This window comes from Hylobates moloch, unplaced genomic scaffold (genome assembly GCF_009828535.3).
Source record: "Hylobates moloch isolate HMO894 unplaced genomic scaffold, HMol_V3 SCAFFOLD_14, whole genome shotgun sequence".
Classification (NCBI taxonomy): domain Eukaryota; kingdom Metazoa; phylum Chordata; class Mammalia; order Primates; family Hylobatidae; genus Hylobates; species Hylobates moloch.
Genome location: NW_026652289.1, coordinates 99,099,959 through 99,116,155, shown reverse-complemented (window position 1 = coordinate 99,116,155; position 16,197 = coordinate 99,099,959). Strand labels below are relative to the sequence as shown.

The window sequence follows — 16,197 nt, the reverse complement described above, 5'->3', positions numbered from 1 at the left end:
GTTAAAATGTCTGGGGTAGCTTCACAAATGATTTCTGCTTGGGAGATGTCCCAAGATGGCAGTTAGGGTGGCACTGCAGTAGACTTTCTCTGCTGTTAAAGGGCCTGCAGGTCAGTCTCACACCAACCCCAAAGGCCCTAGAACTGCAGGGTCACCTGGGATCTGGCTCAAACTGGGGTCCTGATGGGTCTTGATTTGACAGCCACTCTTGTCAAGAGGCAGGCTGTCTGGGGAAACCTGGCTTGGAGATGAACAGAACTTCTTGAGCAGTAACTTTTTAAAGGAATCTTTCTTCCTGCCCACTAATAAGGAATAGCAGTCAGAATAGTAGCTTGCATGTCAGGTTTCTGGTTTAGTGCTACATGTCCTAAGAAACTGAGTAAGTCATGTGATCTCTCTGAGTCTCTATCTTTTTCATTTAATGAAGAAGTATAGCACTATTATTGTCTCAAGCTGTGAAATTCTGTGAGTTCAGCACGCCTTTGGGATACTACATGGAGACTTCAAAATTTGAAGCTGTGCCTTTGCTTGAATTAAAATTCAAAAAAAGATCCTATCCTTCAAGTGGCTGGAGGCACAGCATAGATTTTCACATGGACTGTGTGAAACTGACCTGTAGAGGCCTTGTTTTACAAAGGTATTTAGGGAGAGTCTGACTGATGCAAGTATGATACCAGGAGACTTTTGAAGTGTCAAGGAGTAAGCAAGGTATACAACAATTAAGAAAGAAAATGCACAAAAGATGGGAGAGAGCAGGGGATTAGGTACCGACTCTACTGCAATAGTATTTTCAGAAATAATCTAAGGAATGGTATTAAAAGGAGCTGAAACTTTTGGGACCCAAAGGAGCATCTCTCTGGCATAATAGGAAAGCTGTCAAGAGTTGAATTGTCTTGTGTGACAATAAGATTAAGATTGCCTATTTCTAATGAAATCACAATCTTTACCGTCTCTGACCAATGTTCCCAAAACAATGCTAATTGCAGTCTCCATGTTTAGGGAGCACCAGTCTTTGAGAACAAGCGTTCAAATAATCAATCTAGGTTTACCTCTTTGTGGAGAAGGACTGGAATAGGGAGGAATTAGAAGAAGACAACCATCTGTTAGTCTAGTTCCTTCCTGGATTATTCTACAACAAAATATCTGGTACAGAGAACACAGAGCCTGCAGGGAGAAAGCCCAATATATGAATGCCGGGTAGTGCTTATCAGAAGGAAAACCCAGTGTACTCTAGGATCAGAGTGTCTTAGATTTGGCTTTAGAAAGTAATCATACTATAAAGAGATTCAAATTCATTAGTAGGACATGCAAATCAAAACAACAAGGATATGCTACTTTTTACCCATTGTACAGGGCAAACGTTAGAGTCATACGATCCCTAGTGCCTGTGGTGGCATGGATACTCAGGAAATTTTGTGCAGCACAAGTGGTAGTGATGAATGGAGAAGCCATTCTGGAAAGCAGTCTGGTAGCAAGTCTTAACATACGACTGCAGCTGTGTTTTGGCTGGGGGAGGGGAGAGGTGAGGGGCTTTGTATAGACTGATAACAAGTGGACTGTGTACTCGGGAGTCAAAGACTTAAGGAAAGAAGCAAAACATTGAATCAGTGGATTCAGGAAGCTATCTCTTTCAGCAAAATATTGGGAGACTCAGGTGACTCAAGGAGAAGGGGGAAACCATGGAGGGTGAACTAAGAAAACTACTGGAATCCAACCCAATGGAGCAGAGGCTTCACCTGATGGGACTGTGTGGGCAATCCTTCCAATGGCCTCAGTTATAATGGTCCTTCCTCCAGTTGGTGACTTCATAATGTGACAAGCCACATGCATATGAAATATTCGAGAAGAGCACTAGTTAGCTCCATTTTTGGAGAAATTGCCTGCAGTGGACAAAGAGTAAGATCACAGGGCTAAAAATAAAAAAAGCGCTCTGAGCAAGCAAGCACAGACATTTCTTGGGTTTTGCAGTCCTAGTATCTCTTCAACTACGATGGCTGCGGGCAGTGTACACAAAGCAAGTGTTGAAGAATTCACAGCACCTCACCTGTTACATTGTTAACACACAGTGTGGAAGGAAGGCCTTGGGGAATGGAGGAACTTTGTGTCTTGAGTAGCTTGTGTTGGGTCACCAGCAGAAGGCTACTGCTTTCATTATTATCTCTACCCTCTGCTGTCACGAAGTGGGGTCAGTTCACTCAAAGGGATTAGGATTGCTAGACAGGGGAATCAAGAGCTCTGTAACTTAATTATGAAAGTCATATATCCACAACACAAAAATTTTGGAATTTGGTATTTTGGAATTTTCAGAAAATAGCCATTTTTGTCGCCCAAAGCGATAGCTATTGGGATTTCTTTCCATTCTATTTCATTTTTTTTTTCTCTGAGAAAACATGGTGTTTCTTTTACTTAGCATTAAATCACCTGTGGCTGTTTTTCTAACATTAACGGCACCAGTATAAATAGATCCACATTATTCTACAGACTTGATTTTGACATCTAGAGCTGCTGCTTTATAATGGTATGGTCTTGGGCAAGTAACTTGTATTCCCAGGACCTGGTTTTCTACATGTGCAAGATGAGAGAAGTGGAGTACAATAAAGCCTCCCTCTCAGCTAATGACCTTTCATAATGGTGGTGAAGCTGAGGCTAAAGATCTGGTTCTTTCTTCTTCTTACATTGTGTCAATTCTGTATCAGTGAAAAAGATTTCAAAATATGCTCAATTAAAAGGTTCCTCCCGTTCAGAAATTTCTTTAACTTTCTTGACAGGCTGTCTTCCCAGACTCTGGTTAGATTCTCTGCTAGGGAGCTTTGGGCTTTCTAAAGCAGTCCATTGCTTTGCACAAGAGCTCAAATTGTGAGCATGTACTTTCTTTTTTTTTTTTTTTTTTTTTTTTTTTTTATCCAAAATGCGTTTATTGAGATGGTTTCCCACTCATCTTGATTCAGAGTGCTTTCAGTGCTGCTTTCTCCTGAAGGAACATCCTTCTGTAAGCTTTGCTTTTCCTCCTGTAGGCTGGCAGAGGACAGTGGAGCAGCCAACACACAAAACTACCGTTTGTGCATGGCTAAAGACCGTGGTGATTTTCTAGCATCCTGGGCATTTCACATCCATGAAGTAGGAATTGGGGCTCTGCACCAGGCGTTTCTTCTTGTGTTTCCTCTTCTCCTCTTCTGGAGAGGGATGAAGGAGATCCTTTGCGAGAGGCATGTTCTCGGGTGCGTAGGTCGTCACCGCCGGAAAGGACGAGCATGTACTTTCTTGATTTGGATTGAAACTAGCCACCGTGTAACCTCTTTCCACTGGCCCTGGGTCTGCCCCCTGCAATGGTACAGAGTTGGTCTAATTCATCTTCCACTCAATAGCATCTCACATATGTCTTCTCTTCTCTAGGAAAATACCCAATTTCCCTGGAATGATCTCTTAAAAATACATCTTCTATATTTCTTGATTGTACAGAATTTATTCTTTACATGCTTTCTGGTTTGTTCTTTATCCTCTAAAACTGTTATACTCAGCAGAGAACATAGTATGTGGTCTTGACCAGAACAAGGTATGTTGGAATAATCTTTCTTCATGTGTATATCACTATTAACCAGATCACATCAATGTTTTCAGCAGTCGGATTGTGCTGTTGACCTACACAAAGACTCCAGTCAAAACTTTCTTGGGTCTGTCTCTCTCCCTCTTAATACATAAACGGCTCTACATACTTTTTTTTAGCCAAATAAAGTTACACACATTACTGCTAAATTTCTTGCTGTTGGTTTTGGTCAGTGCTTATTGCATAATGAGGGAGACTTTCTGAATCTGAATTCTGCTTCCAGCTGTGTCATCTGCAAATTAAATCTTGATGCCATCTGAACCTTCATCTAAATTACTTGAAAGTGGTAATCAAACGAAAACAGACACATAGACCCACAGAACAGGATAGACAACCTCTTCCTGTCTTCAAGAATTCTTGGCTAAGTCACCAAAAGCAATTGCAACAAAAACAAAAATTGACAATTGGGACCTAATTAAACTAAAGAGTTTCTGCACAGCAAGTGAAACTATCAACAGAGCAAACACACAACCTACAGAATGGGAGAAAATACTCTTAGAATATGCATCCAACAAAGGTCTAATATCCAGAATCAGCAAAGAACTTAAATCGTCAGGCAAAACACAACTCCGTTAAGAAAAAGGGCAAAGGACATGAACAGATAATTCTCAAAAAATGACATAGAAGAGGCCAAAAAAATATGAAAAAATGCTCATCGCTAATCAGGGAAATGCAAATCAATACCACAATGAAGTAGCATCTCACACAGGTCATAATGGCTATTTTTAAATTTTTTTATTGTTGGTTTGCTGCACCCATTAACTCATCGTTTACATTAGGTATTTCCCCTAATGTTATCCCTCCCCATCCCCCCACCCCACAACAGGCCCTGGTGTGTGATGTTCCCCGCCCTGTGTCCAAGCGTTCTCGATGTTCAATTCCCACTTATGAGTGAGAACATGTGGTGTTTGATTTTCTGTCCTTGCAATAGTTTGCTGAGAATGATGGTTTCCACCTTCATCCATGTCAGTTCAAAGGACATGAACTCATCATTTTTTAAGGTTGCAATAGTATTCCATGGTGTATATGTGCCACATTTTTTTAATCCAGTATATCATTGATGGACATTTGGGTTGATTCCAAGTCTTTGCTGTTGTGAATAGTGTTGCAATAACCATACTTGTGCACGTGTCTTTATAGCAGCATGATTTATAATCCTTTGGGTATATACCCAGTAATGGGATGGCTGGGTCAAATGGTATTTCTAGTTCTAGATCCCCGAGGAATCGCCACACTGACTTCCACAATGGTTGAACTAGTGTACACTCCCACCAACGGTGTAAAAGTGTTCCTATTTCTCCACATCCTCTCCAGCACCTGTTGTTTCCTGACTTTTTAATGATCGCCATTCTAAGTGGTGTGAGATGGTAATTCATTGTGGTTTTGATTTGCGTTTCTCTGATGGCCAGTGATGAGCATTTTTTCATGTGTCTGTTGGCTGCATAAATGTCTTCTTTTGAAATGTGTCTGTTCATATACTTTGCCCACTTTTTGATGGGGTTGTTTGATTTTTTTTCTCGTAAATTTGTTTGAGTTCATTGTAGATTCTGGATATTAGCCCTTTGTCAGATGGGTAGATTGCAAAAATTTTCTCCCATTCCGTAGGTTGCCTGTTCACTCTGATGGTAGTTTCTTTTGCTGTACAGAAGCTCTTTAGTTTAATTAGACCCCATTTGTCAATTTTGGCTTTTGTTGCCATTGCTTTTGGTGTTTTAGTCATGAAGTCCTTGCCCTTGCCTATGTCCTGAATGGTATTGCTGAGGTTTTCTTCTAGGGTTTTTATGGTTTTAGATCTAACATTTAAGTCTTAATCCATCTTGAATTAATTTTTGTATAAGGTGTAAGGAAGCCATCCAGTTTCAGCTTCCTACCTATGGCTAGCCAGTTTTCCCAGCACCATTTATTAAATGGGGAATCCTTTCCCCATTTCTTGTTTTTGTCAGGTTTGTCAAAGATCAGATGGTTGTAGATGTGTGATGTTATTTCTGAGGGCTCTGTTCTGTTCCATTGGTCTATATCTCTTTTTTGGTACCAGTACCATGCTGTTTTGGTTACTGTAGCCTTGTAGTATAGTTTGAAGTCAGGTAGCATGATGCCTCCAGCTTTGTTCTTTTTACTTAGGATTGTCTTGGCAATGTGGGCTCTTTTTTGGTTCCATATGAACTGTAAAGTAATTTTTTCCAATTCTGTGAAGAAAGTCATTGGTAGCTTGATGGGGATGGCATTGCATCTATAAATTACCTTGGGCAGTATGGCCGTTTCATGATATTGATTCTTCCTATCCATGAGCAGGGGATGTTCTTCCATTTGTTTGTGTCCTCTTTTATTTCGTTGAGCAGTAGTTTTTAGTTGTCTTTGAAGAGGTCCTTCACATCCGTTGTAAGTCGGATTCCTAGGTATTTTGTTCTCTTTGAAGCAATTGTGAATGGGAGTACACTCATGATTTGGCTCTCTGTCTGTTATTGGTGTATAAGAATGGTTGTGATTTTTGCACATTGATTTTGTATCCTGAGACTTTGCTGAAGTTGCTTATCAGCTTAAGGAAATTTTGGGCTGAGAAGATGGGGTTTTCTAGATATACAATCATGTCATCTGCAAACAGGGACAATTTGACTTTCTCTTTTCCTAATTGAATATCCTTTGTTTCTTTCTCCTGCCTGATTTCCCTGGCCAAAACTTCCAAAATTATGTTGAGTAGGAGTGGTGAGAGAGGGCATTCCTGTCTTGTGTCAGTTTTCAAAGGGAATCCTTCCAGTTTTTGCCCCTTCAGTATGATATTGGCTGTGGGTTTGTCATAGATAGCTCTTATTATTTTGAGATATGTCCCATCAATACCTAATTTATTGAGAGTTTTTAGCATGAAGGGCTGTTGAATTTTGTCAAAGGCCTTTTCTGCATCTATTGAGATAATCATGTGGTTTTTGTCTTTGGTTCTTCTTATGTGCTGGATTATGTTTATTGATTTGTGTGTGTTGAACCAACCTTGCCTCCCAGGGATGAAGCCAACTTGATCTTGGTGGATAAGCTTTTTGATATGTTGCTGGATTCGGTTTGCCAGTATTTTATTGAGGATTTTTGCATCGACGTTCATCAGGGATATTGGTCTAAAATTTTCTTTTTTTGTTGTGTCTCTGTCAGGCTTTGGTATTAGGATGATGCTGGCCTCATAAAATGAGTTAGGGAGGATCCCTCTTTTTCTATTGATTGGAATAGTTTCAGAAGGAATGGTACCAGCTCCTCTTTGTACCTCTGGTAGAATTCGGCTGTGAATCCATCTGGTCCTGGACTTTTTTTGGTTGGTAGGCTGTTAATTATTGCCTCAATTTCAGAGCCTGTTATTTGTCTATTCAGTGATTCAACTTCTTCCTGGTTTAGTCTTGGTGGGGAGTATGTGTCCAGGAATTTACCCATTTCTTCTAGATTTTCTAGTTTATTTGCATAGAGGTGTTTATAGTACTCTCTGATGGTAGTTTGTATTTCTGTGGGATCAGTGGTGATATCCCCTTTATCATTTTTTATTATTTCTAGTTGATTTTTCTCTCTTTTATTCTTTATTAGCCTTGCTAGCAGTCTATCAATTTTGTTAGATTTTTGAAAAAACCAGCTCCTGGATTTATTGATATTTTTTGAAGGGATTTTTTTTGTGTCTCTATCTCCTTCAGTTCTGCCCTGAACTTAGTTATTTCTTGTCTTCTGCTAGCTTTTGAATGTGTTTGCTCTTGCTTCTCTGGTTCTTTTAATTGTGATGTAAGGGTGTAGATTTTAGATCTTTCCTTCTTTTTCTTGTGGGCATTTAGTGCTATAAATTTCCCTTTACACACTGCTTTAAATGTGTCCCAGAGATTCTGTTACGTTGTGTCTTTGTTCTCATTGGTTTCAAAGAACATCTTTATTTCTGCCTTCATTTCATTATGTACCCAGTAGTCATTCACGAGCAGGTTTTTCGGTTTCCATGTAGTTGTGCGGTTTTGAGTGAGTTTCTTAATCCTGAGTTCTAATTTGATTGCACTGTGGTCTGAGAGATAGTTTGTTGTGATTTCTGTTCTTTTACATTTGATTAGGCGTGATTTACTTCCAACTATGTGGTCAATTTTGGAATAAGTGCGATGTGGTGCTGAGAAGAATGTATATTCTGTTGATTTGGGGTGGAGAGTTCTGTAGATGTGTATTAGGTCTGCATGGTGCAGACTGAGTTCAAGTCCTGGATATCCTTGTTAACCTTCTGTGTTGTTGATCTGTCTAATGTTGACAGTGGGGTTTTAAATTCTCCCATTGTTATTGTGTGGGAGTCTAAGTCTCTTCGTAGGTCTCTCAGGACTTGCTTTATGAATCTGGGTGCTCCTGTATTGGGTGCATATATATTTAGGATAGTTAGCTCTTCTTGTTGAATTGATCCCTTTACCATTATGTAATGGCCTTCTTTGTCTCTTTTGATCTTTGTTGGTTTAAAGTCTGTTTTATCAGAGACTAGGATTGCAACCCCTCCTTTTTTTGTTTTCCGTTTGCTTGGTAGATCTTCCTCCATCCCTTTATTTTGAGCCTATGTGTGTGTCTGCATGTGAGATAGGTCTCCTGAATTTAGCACACTGATGGGTCTTGACTCCTTATCCAATTTTCCAGTCTGTGTCTTTTAATTGGCACATTTAGCCCATTTACATTTAAGGTTAATATTGTTATGTGTGAATTTGATCCTGTCATTATGATGTTAGCTGGTTATTTTGCTCGTTAGTTGATGCAGTTTCTTCCTTGCATTGATGGTCTTTACAATTTGTCATGTTTTTGCAGTGGCTGATACTGGTTGTTCCTTTCCATGGTGACAAAATCTCTCAGCATTTGCTTGTCTGTAAAGGATTTTATTTCTCCTTCACTTATGAAGCTTAGTTTGGCTGGATATGAAATTGTGGGTTGAAAGTTCTTTAAGAATGTTGAATATTGGCCCCCACTCTCTTCTGGCTTGTAGGGTTTCTGCTGAGATGTCCACTGTTAATCTGATGGTCTTCCCTTTGTGGGTAACCTTACCTTTCTCTCTGGCTGCCCTTAACATTTTTTCCTTGATTTCCACCTTGGTGAATCTGACAATTATGTGCCTTGGGGTTGGTATTCTTGAGGAGTATCTTTGTGGTGTTCTCTGTATTTCCTGAATCTGAATGTTGGCCTGCCTTGCTAGATTGGGGAAGTTCTCCTGGATAATATCCTGCAGAGTGTTTTCCAACTTGGTTACATTCTCCCTGTCACTTTCAGGTACACCAATCAAACATAGAGTTGGTCTTTTCACATAGTCCTATATTTCTTGGAGGCTTTGTTTGTTTCTTTTTACTCTTTTTTCTGTACGCTTCTCTTCTCACTTCATTTTGATCTTCCATCACTGATACCCTTTCTTCCAGTTGATCGAATCTGCTACTGAAGCTTGTGCATGCGTCACGTAGTTCTCGTGCTATGGTTTTCAGCTCTATCAGGTCATTTAAGGTCTTCTCTACACTGGTTATTCCAGTTAGCCACTCGTCTCATCTTTTTTCAAGGTTTTTAGCTTCTTTGCGATGAGTTCGAACATCCTCCTTTAGCTCGGAGAAGTTTGTTATTACTGATCTTCTGAAACATAGTTCTGTCAACTTGTCAAAGTTATTCTCCATCCAGCTTTGTTCCGTTGCTGGTGAGGAGCTGTGATCCTTTGGAGGAGAAGAGGCATTCTGGTTTTTAGAATTTTCAGCTTTTCTGCTCTGGTTTGTCCCCATGTTTGTGGTTTTATCTACCTTTGGTCTTTGATGATGGTGACATACAGATGGGGTTTTGGTGTGGATGTCCTTTTTTGTTGATGTTGATTCTATTCCTTTCTGTTTGTTAGTTTTCCTTGCAACAGTCAGGTCCCTCAGCTGCAGGTCTGCTGGAGTTTGCTGGAGGTCCACTCCAGACCCTGTCTGCCTGGGTATCACCAGCAGAGGCTGCAGAACAGCAAATATTGCAGAACGGCAAATATTGCGGAACAGCAAATATTGCTGCCTGAGCCTTCCTCTGGAAGCTTCATCTCAGAGGGGCACCTGGCTGTACGAGGTGTCAATCAGCCCCTACTGGAAGGTGTCTCCCCGTTAGGCTACTCGGGGGTCAGGGACCCACTTGAGGAGGCTGTCTGTCCGTTCTCAGATCTCAAACATCTTGCTGGGAGAACCACTGTTCTCTTCAGAGCTGTCAGACAGGGATGTTTAAGACTGCAGAAGTTTCTGTTGCCTTTTGTTCAGCTATACCCTGCCCCCAGAGGTGGAGTCTACAGAGGCAGGCAGGCCTCATTGAGTTGCAGTAGGCTCCATCCTGTTCGAGCTTCCTGGCCACTTTGGTTGCCTACTCAAGCCTCAGCAATGGCGGACGCCCCTCCCGCAGCCATGCTTGCCACCTCGCAGTTCAATCTCAGACTAGCAGTGAGCAAGGCTCCGTAGGCATAGGACCCCCTGAGCCAGGCATGGGGTATAGTCTCCTGGTGTGCCATTTGCTAAGACTGTTGGAAAAGTGCAGTGTTTAGGTGGCAGTATCCCAATTTTCCCGGTAGAGTCTTTCACGGCTTCCCTTGGCTAGGAAAGGGAAATCCCTGGACCCCTTGCACTTCTCTGGTGAGGCAATGCCCCACCCTGCTTTGGCTCACCCTCTGTGGGCTACACCTACTTTCCAGCCAGTCCCATTGAGGTGAACCAGGTACCTCAGTTGGAAATGCAGAAGTCACCCATCTTTTGCATCGATCATGCTGGGAGCTGCAGACTGGAGCTGTTCCTATTTGGCCATCTTGGGAGAAACATCCATATTGGCTATTATTAAAGTCAGAACAGGTGCTCAAACTACTGCAGAGAAAAAGGAACACTTTTATGCTGTTGGTGGTGATGTAAATTTAGTTCAGCCACTGGGGAAAGCAGTTTGGAGATTTCACAGAGAACTTAAAATGGAGCTACCATTGGCTGGGTACGGTGGCTCACGCCTGTAATCCCAGCAATTGGGGAGGCCAAGGTGGGTGGATCACCTGATCACCTGAGGCCAGGAGTTCAAGACCAGCCTGACCAACATGGTGAAACCCCGTCTCTAGCAAAAAATTCAAAAATTAGCCGAGGATGATGGTAGGTACCTGTAATCCTAGCTACTTGGGTGCTGAGGCAGGAGAATCACTTGAAACCTGAGAGGTGGAGTTTTGCAGTGAGCCGAGATTGTGCCATCTGCACTCCAGCCTGGGTGACAGAGTGAGACTCCATCTTAAATTAAAAAAAAAAAAAAAAAAAGGAAAAAGCTACCCTTTGACCCAGCAATCCCATTATTGGGTATATACCCAGAAGAAAGTAAATTGTTCTACCAAAAAGACACATGCAGTCATATGTTCATTGTCATGCTATTCACAATAACAAAGTCATGGAATCAACCTAGGTGCCTGCTAGTGGTTGACTCAATTAAGAAAATGTGGTACATATACATCATGGAATACTATGTAGCCATAAACAATGAAGTCACATCCTTTGCAGCAATATGGATGCAGCTGGAGGCCATCATCCTAAGTGAATTAATGCAGGAACAGAAAACCAAATACTGCATGTTCTCGCTTGTAAGGGACTGGTAAAAATGGAATACACATTGACAAATAGATGGGAACAGTTGACACTGGGGGAGTACTAGAGAGAGGAGGGAATAAGGGGGGAATAGTTTGAAAAACTACCTATGGGGTATGCTTACTACATGGGTGATGAGATCTTTCATACCCCAAATTCCAGCATCATACAATATATCATGTAACAACCTACACATGTACTCCTTTAATCTAAAGTGAAAGAAAAAAAAAGAAAGAAAATGGTGACCAAGGCAGGACCCAAAGACAGAACCTTGTGATGCTTTGTTCATCAGAGGGGGAAATAACACTGAGAGGATTTCTTGGGTGCAATTTCCCTATTCAAAGTAGTTAAAGAGTTTTGGCTAAAAGGGTGAATTTAAAGCCAGGGATCCTCCAGGCTGCTGATGGCTGCCTCCATGAAAAGACAATGCCACTTGATTAGAGGGGAAGAAAAGAAAATATAAAAAATAGAAACCAAGTCAAGCAAGCCTGGCTTTAAGAGTGGATAGTTTCTCTCCCAATCTGCCTAGGTCTGGGTGCCAATAATGTAGCAGATCAAAAGGAGAAATTTTTTTTCTAAAACTTCAAGGGAAACACAAGCCAAGAAATGGATTAACTCTCTGAAGTTATCTAGAATTCCATGCTTAGTAGAAGCTGGACCTGAAAAGATACTCTTTTATAAGGTCACTCAGATCTTTTTCAGAGGAGAATTATTTTTGCTCTTCTGGGCAGTGTTTGCGAAACATTTCTGCAGAATTATTGTCTCTTGTGACAGAAAAGGACCTACAATAACTTATGGATGGTAGAGCTGTGATACCTTGGGATGAAAATCACCTTATCTGGAGTGTTTGAGAAGGGATTCACATTGATTGTATACAACCTGTTAATTTCCATATAATTCTATAGTAAGTTATAACTTTAGTTCTGCCTGCTGGAGAAATGAGGTCTTCATGTGGAGTAGAAACATGTGGGTGAATGTTTTATTCTGCGAAAAACTCACAAGAACTGGGAGGATTAAAGGATATATGGATACTACCTCTAAAAGTCAGATGCATTTAGAATGCAACTTTCATGAGTTATTTAGTTAGTCCTCTAATTTTGGGAGTAAAAATAAATGAAGGGGTGTGTGTGTGCGTGTGCGTGTGCGTGTGCATGCACACATGTTGTTTTGAACAGGAAGTTCAGTGAGGATTGAGAACACTATATATTACTCTGTAGCCAGTTTCAGGGTAAACGAATCTTAACCTTTGAGAATGACAGTGTTGGAAAGGAGAGTAAAGCTGGCTGGCCATCTGGGACTTTTATGGAACAACTCATGGGGATTCTTCATATGAAGGAGTATCTGGGGATTTGGAAGTAATTAAACACATTTGAGATCATGTAACTTTAAAAAATGCCTTATAATACCTACAGCCGTAGCTACTTGAGAGGCTGAGGCAGGAGGATTGCCTGAGCTCAGGAGTTCAAGCTGCACTCCAGCCTGGGTGACAGACCCCATCTCTTAGGAAATTCCTTATACTTTATAGAATCTTAGATTTTAGAGAACATTTACTAAATATTTCATAAATGAGAGAATTGTGACCTAGACAGATAAAGAAACTTCCTCAAGGTCATACTGCTGGCCAGTGGCAGGGCTTGGCTAGAGCCCAGGTCTTCCAGTGTCCAGGCTGGTCCTGTTCATTCCTACTGCACTGCACCACACCATTTTCAACTTCCTCTTCTCTGTTCACCGCTTATAGTTCCCCTTCAGCCATAGCCACAGAAGAACAAAAATATAATGGAGTCTTACTTGCTAACAGGTGGTATCCTATGTAGGCCTCAGCCCATGGTCCATCATCATATCACCCTCACTCCATTCTCCTCAACTCCCATTCTTGTCAGGCCTCATCCTGGGCCTCCACTTAGATGAGACTTGTCTTGAATGACTAGAAATTCAGTATAAAAGCTTTGAATTCTAAGGACTACCCACTTCCTTTCTTAAAGTGTTGAGAAAAATTTCCTAGTTTTTGAAACATGTAGCTGCCTAGTCCTTGGAAAATGACCTCTGTAACACCACTGTAGTTGTGGGGGCAGAAATATAATAAAATGGAGGACTATGGGTTATTCTAGAATGAATACTGAATGGGTGGAGGGCCAAGGGAGAGTCATGCATATTTACTAATTCTTGATTAACTTCATTGTACAACAGATTGCTCACATAATGAGGCACCTCATGTGTTTTACATTTTTTTTTCCAAATTAAATGAAGTCTCAGGGCTGCTTCTGCAGCCAGATAGTTTTTGACCTTCTGTCACTTAAACTTTGGGTCACATGATCGTCAGTGTATTTTAGGATTGGCTCTGTCAGTATATAAACACTAGAAAGGATGAATATTTTGAAAAATGTTATGCCATTGATGCTCATTAGTGAAGACTTACTACACTTCAGACTGCCTCATAGAGGGCCACTGTAGAGTCAAGAAATGCAAGGACGGTTTTTGATTGTCAAATCCAACTCCTTCCTTCTGTAGAAGGGGGAAAGCTAGATCTACAAAAGGGTTAAATGGCCTCAAGGTTCACCCAGTTGTAACATACGCCAGAATTCCTTTCCTTTTTAAAGCTGAATAATACTTTACTGAATACGTGTACCACATTTTGTTTGTTCATCCGTCTGTCGACGGGCACTTGGGTTGCTTCCATGTTTTAGCTGTTGTGAATAATGCCGCTATGAACATGAGTGTAAAAATATCACCTTGTATCTTTCGTTTCCTTTAGGTCTATTACATAGAAGTTGAATTACCGTATTCTGTGGTAAATCTCTTCATTCTTTGAGAATCCAACATACTGTTTTCCACAGCAACTGCACCATTTTGCATTTCCACCAGCAGTGCACAAGTGTTCTAATATCGTCGTATCCTCTACATATTTTCTACTTTATTGATAGTTTGCTTCATATTTTGATCCTAATCTATCTATTCTTTCTTCTCTCTGCAGTTTTTGAGTTTAATTTTTATGGTATTTGAAAGCTCATCACTAAATTTTTCAATGAGTACTTCTTAAAGATATTTTCTTTTTTAAAAACTATATTTTTAATTTTTGTGGGTACATACTCGCAGGGTATGTGAGATTTTAATACAGGCATGCAATGTGTAATAATATCAGGGTAAATCCATCACTTCAAGTGTTTATCCTTTGTATTATAAACAATCCAGTTATAATGTTGTAGTTATTTTAAAATGCACAACTTAATTATTGACTAAAGTCACACAATTGTGCTATCAAATACTAGATCCTATCCATTATATAGAACTATTTTTTTGTACCCATTAACCATTCCCACTTTGCTCCCAAACCCCTATTACCCTTTCCAGCCTCTGGTAACCATCCTTCTACTTTTTATCTCAATTAGTTAAATGGTTTTAATTTTTAACTTCCATAAATAAGTGAGAAGATGCAAAGCTTGTCTTTCTGTGCCTGCCTAGTTTCACTTAACAGAATGATCTCCAGTTCCAGCCATGTTGTTGCAAATGACAGGATCTCATTCTTTTTTATGGCTGAACAGTACTCCATTGTGTATTTGTACCATATTTTCTTTTTTTTTTTTGACTTTTTGTATTTATTTTTATTTATTTATTTTCTTTTTTTTTTTCCATAATTTTTTTTATTATACTTTAGGGTTTTAGGGTACATGTGCACAATGTGCAGGTTTGTTACATATGTATCCATGTGCCATGTTGATTTCCTGCACCCATTAACTCATCATTTAGCATTAGGTGTATCTCCTAATGCTGTCCCTCCCCCCTCCCCCAACCCCACAACAGTCCCTGCAGTGTGATGTTCCCCTTCCTGTGTCCATGAGTTCTCATTGTTCAATTCCCACCTATGAGTGAGAACATGCAGTGCTTGGTTTTTTGTCCCTGCGATAGTTTACTGAGAATGATGTTTTCCAGTTTCATCCATGTCCCTACAAAGGACACGAACTCATCATTTTTTATGGCTGCATAGTATTCCATGGTGTATATGTGCCACATTTTCTTAATCCAGTCTATCGTTGTTGGACATTTGGGTTGGTTCCAAGTCTTTGCTATTGTGAATAGTGCCGCAATAAACATACGTGTGCATGTGTCTTTATAGCAGCATGATTTATAGTCCTTTGGGTATATACCCAGTAATGGGATGGCTGGGTCAAATGGTATTTCTAGTTCTAGATCCCTGAGGAATCGCCACACTGACTTCCACAATGGTTGAACTAGTTTACAGTCCCACCAACAGTGTAAAAGTGTTCCTGTTTCTCCACATCCTCTCCAGCACCTGTTGTTTCCTGATTTTTTAATGATGGCCATTCTAACTGGTGTGAGATGGTATCTCACTGTGGTTTTGATTTGCATTTCTCTGATGGCCAGTGATGATGAGCATTTCTTCATGTGTTTTTTGGCTGCATAAATGTCTTCTTTTGAGAAGTGTCTGTTCATGTCCTCTGCCCACTTTTTGATGGGGTTGTTTGTTTTTTTCTTGTAAATTTGTTTGAGTTCATTGTAGATTCTGGATATTAGCCCTTTGTCAGATGAGTAGGTTGCAAAAATTTTCTCCCATTCTGTAGGTTGCCTGTTCACTCTGATGATAGTTTCTTTTGCTGTGCAGAAGCTCTTTAGTTTAATGAGATCCCATTTGTCAATTTTGGCTTTTGTTGCCTTTGCTTTTGGTGTTTTAGACATGAAGTCCTTGCCCACGCCTATGTCCTGAATGGTATTGCCTAGGTTTTCTTGTAGGATTTTAATGGTTTTAGGTCTAACATATAAGTCTTTAATCCATCTTGAATTAATTTTTGTATAAGGTGTAAGGAAGGGATCCAGTTTCAGCTTTCTACATATGGCTAGCCAGTTTTCCCAGCACCATTTATTAAATAGGGAATCCTTTCCCCATTTCTTGTTTTTGTCAGGTTTGTCAAAGATCAGATAGTTGTAGCTATGTGGCATCATTTCTGAGGGCTCTGTTCTGTTCCATTGATCTATGTCTCTGTTGTGGTACCAGTACCACGCTGT

The 16,197-nt window shown here is 40.4% G+C and overlaps 1 pseudogene; it reads right to left on the bottom strand.

Annotated features, from left to right (window-relative positions):
* Positions 1-2,892: 2,892 nt before the first annotated feature.
* On the bottom strand, positions 2,893-3,227 carry LOC116481702 (small ribosomal subunit protein eS27-like; annotated as a pseudogene).
* Positions 3,228-16,197: the final 12,970 nt, after the last annotated feature.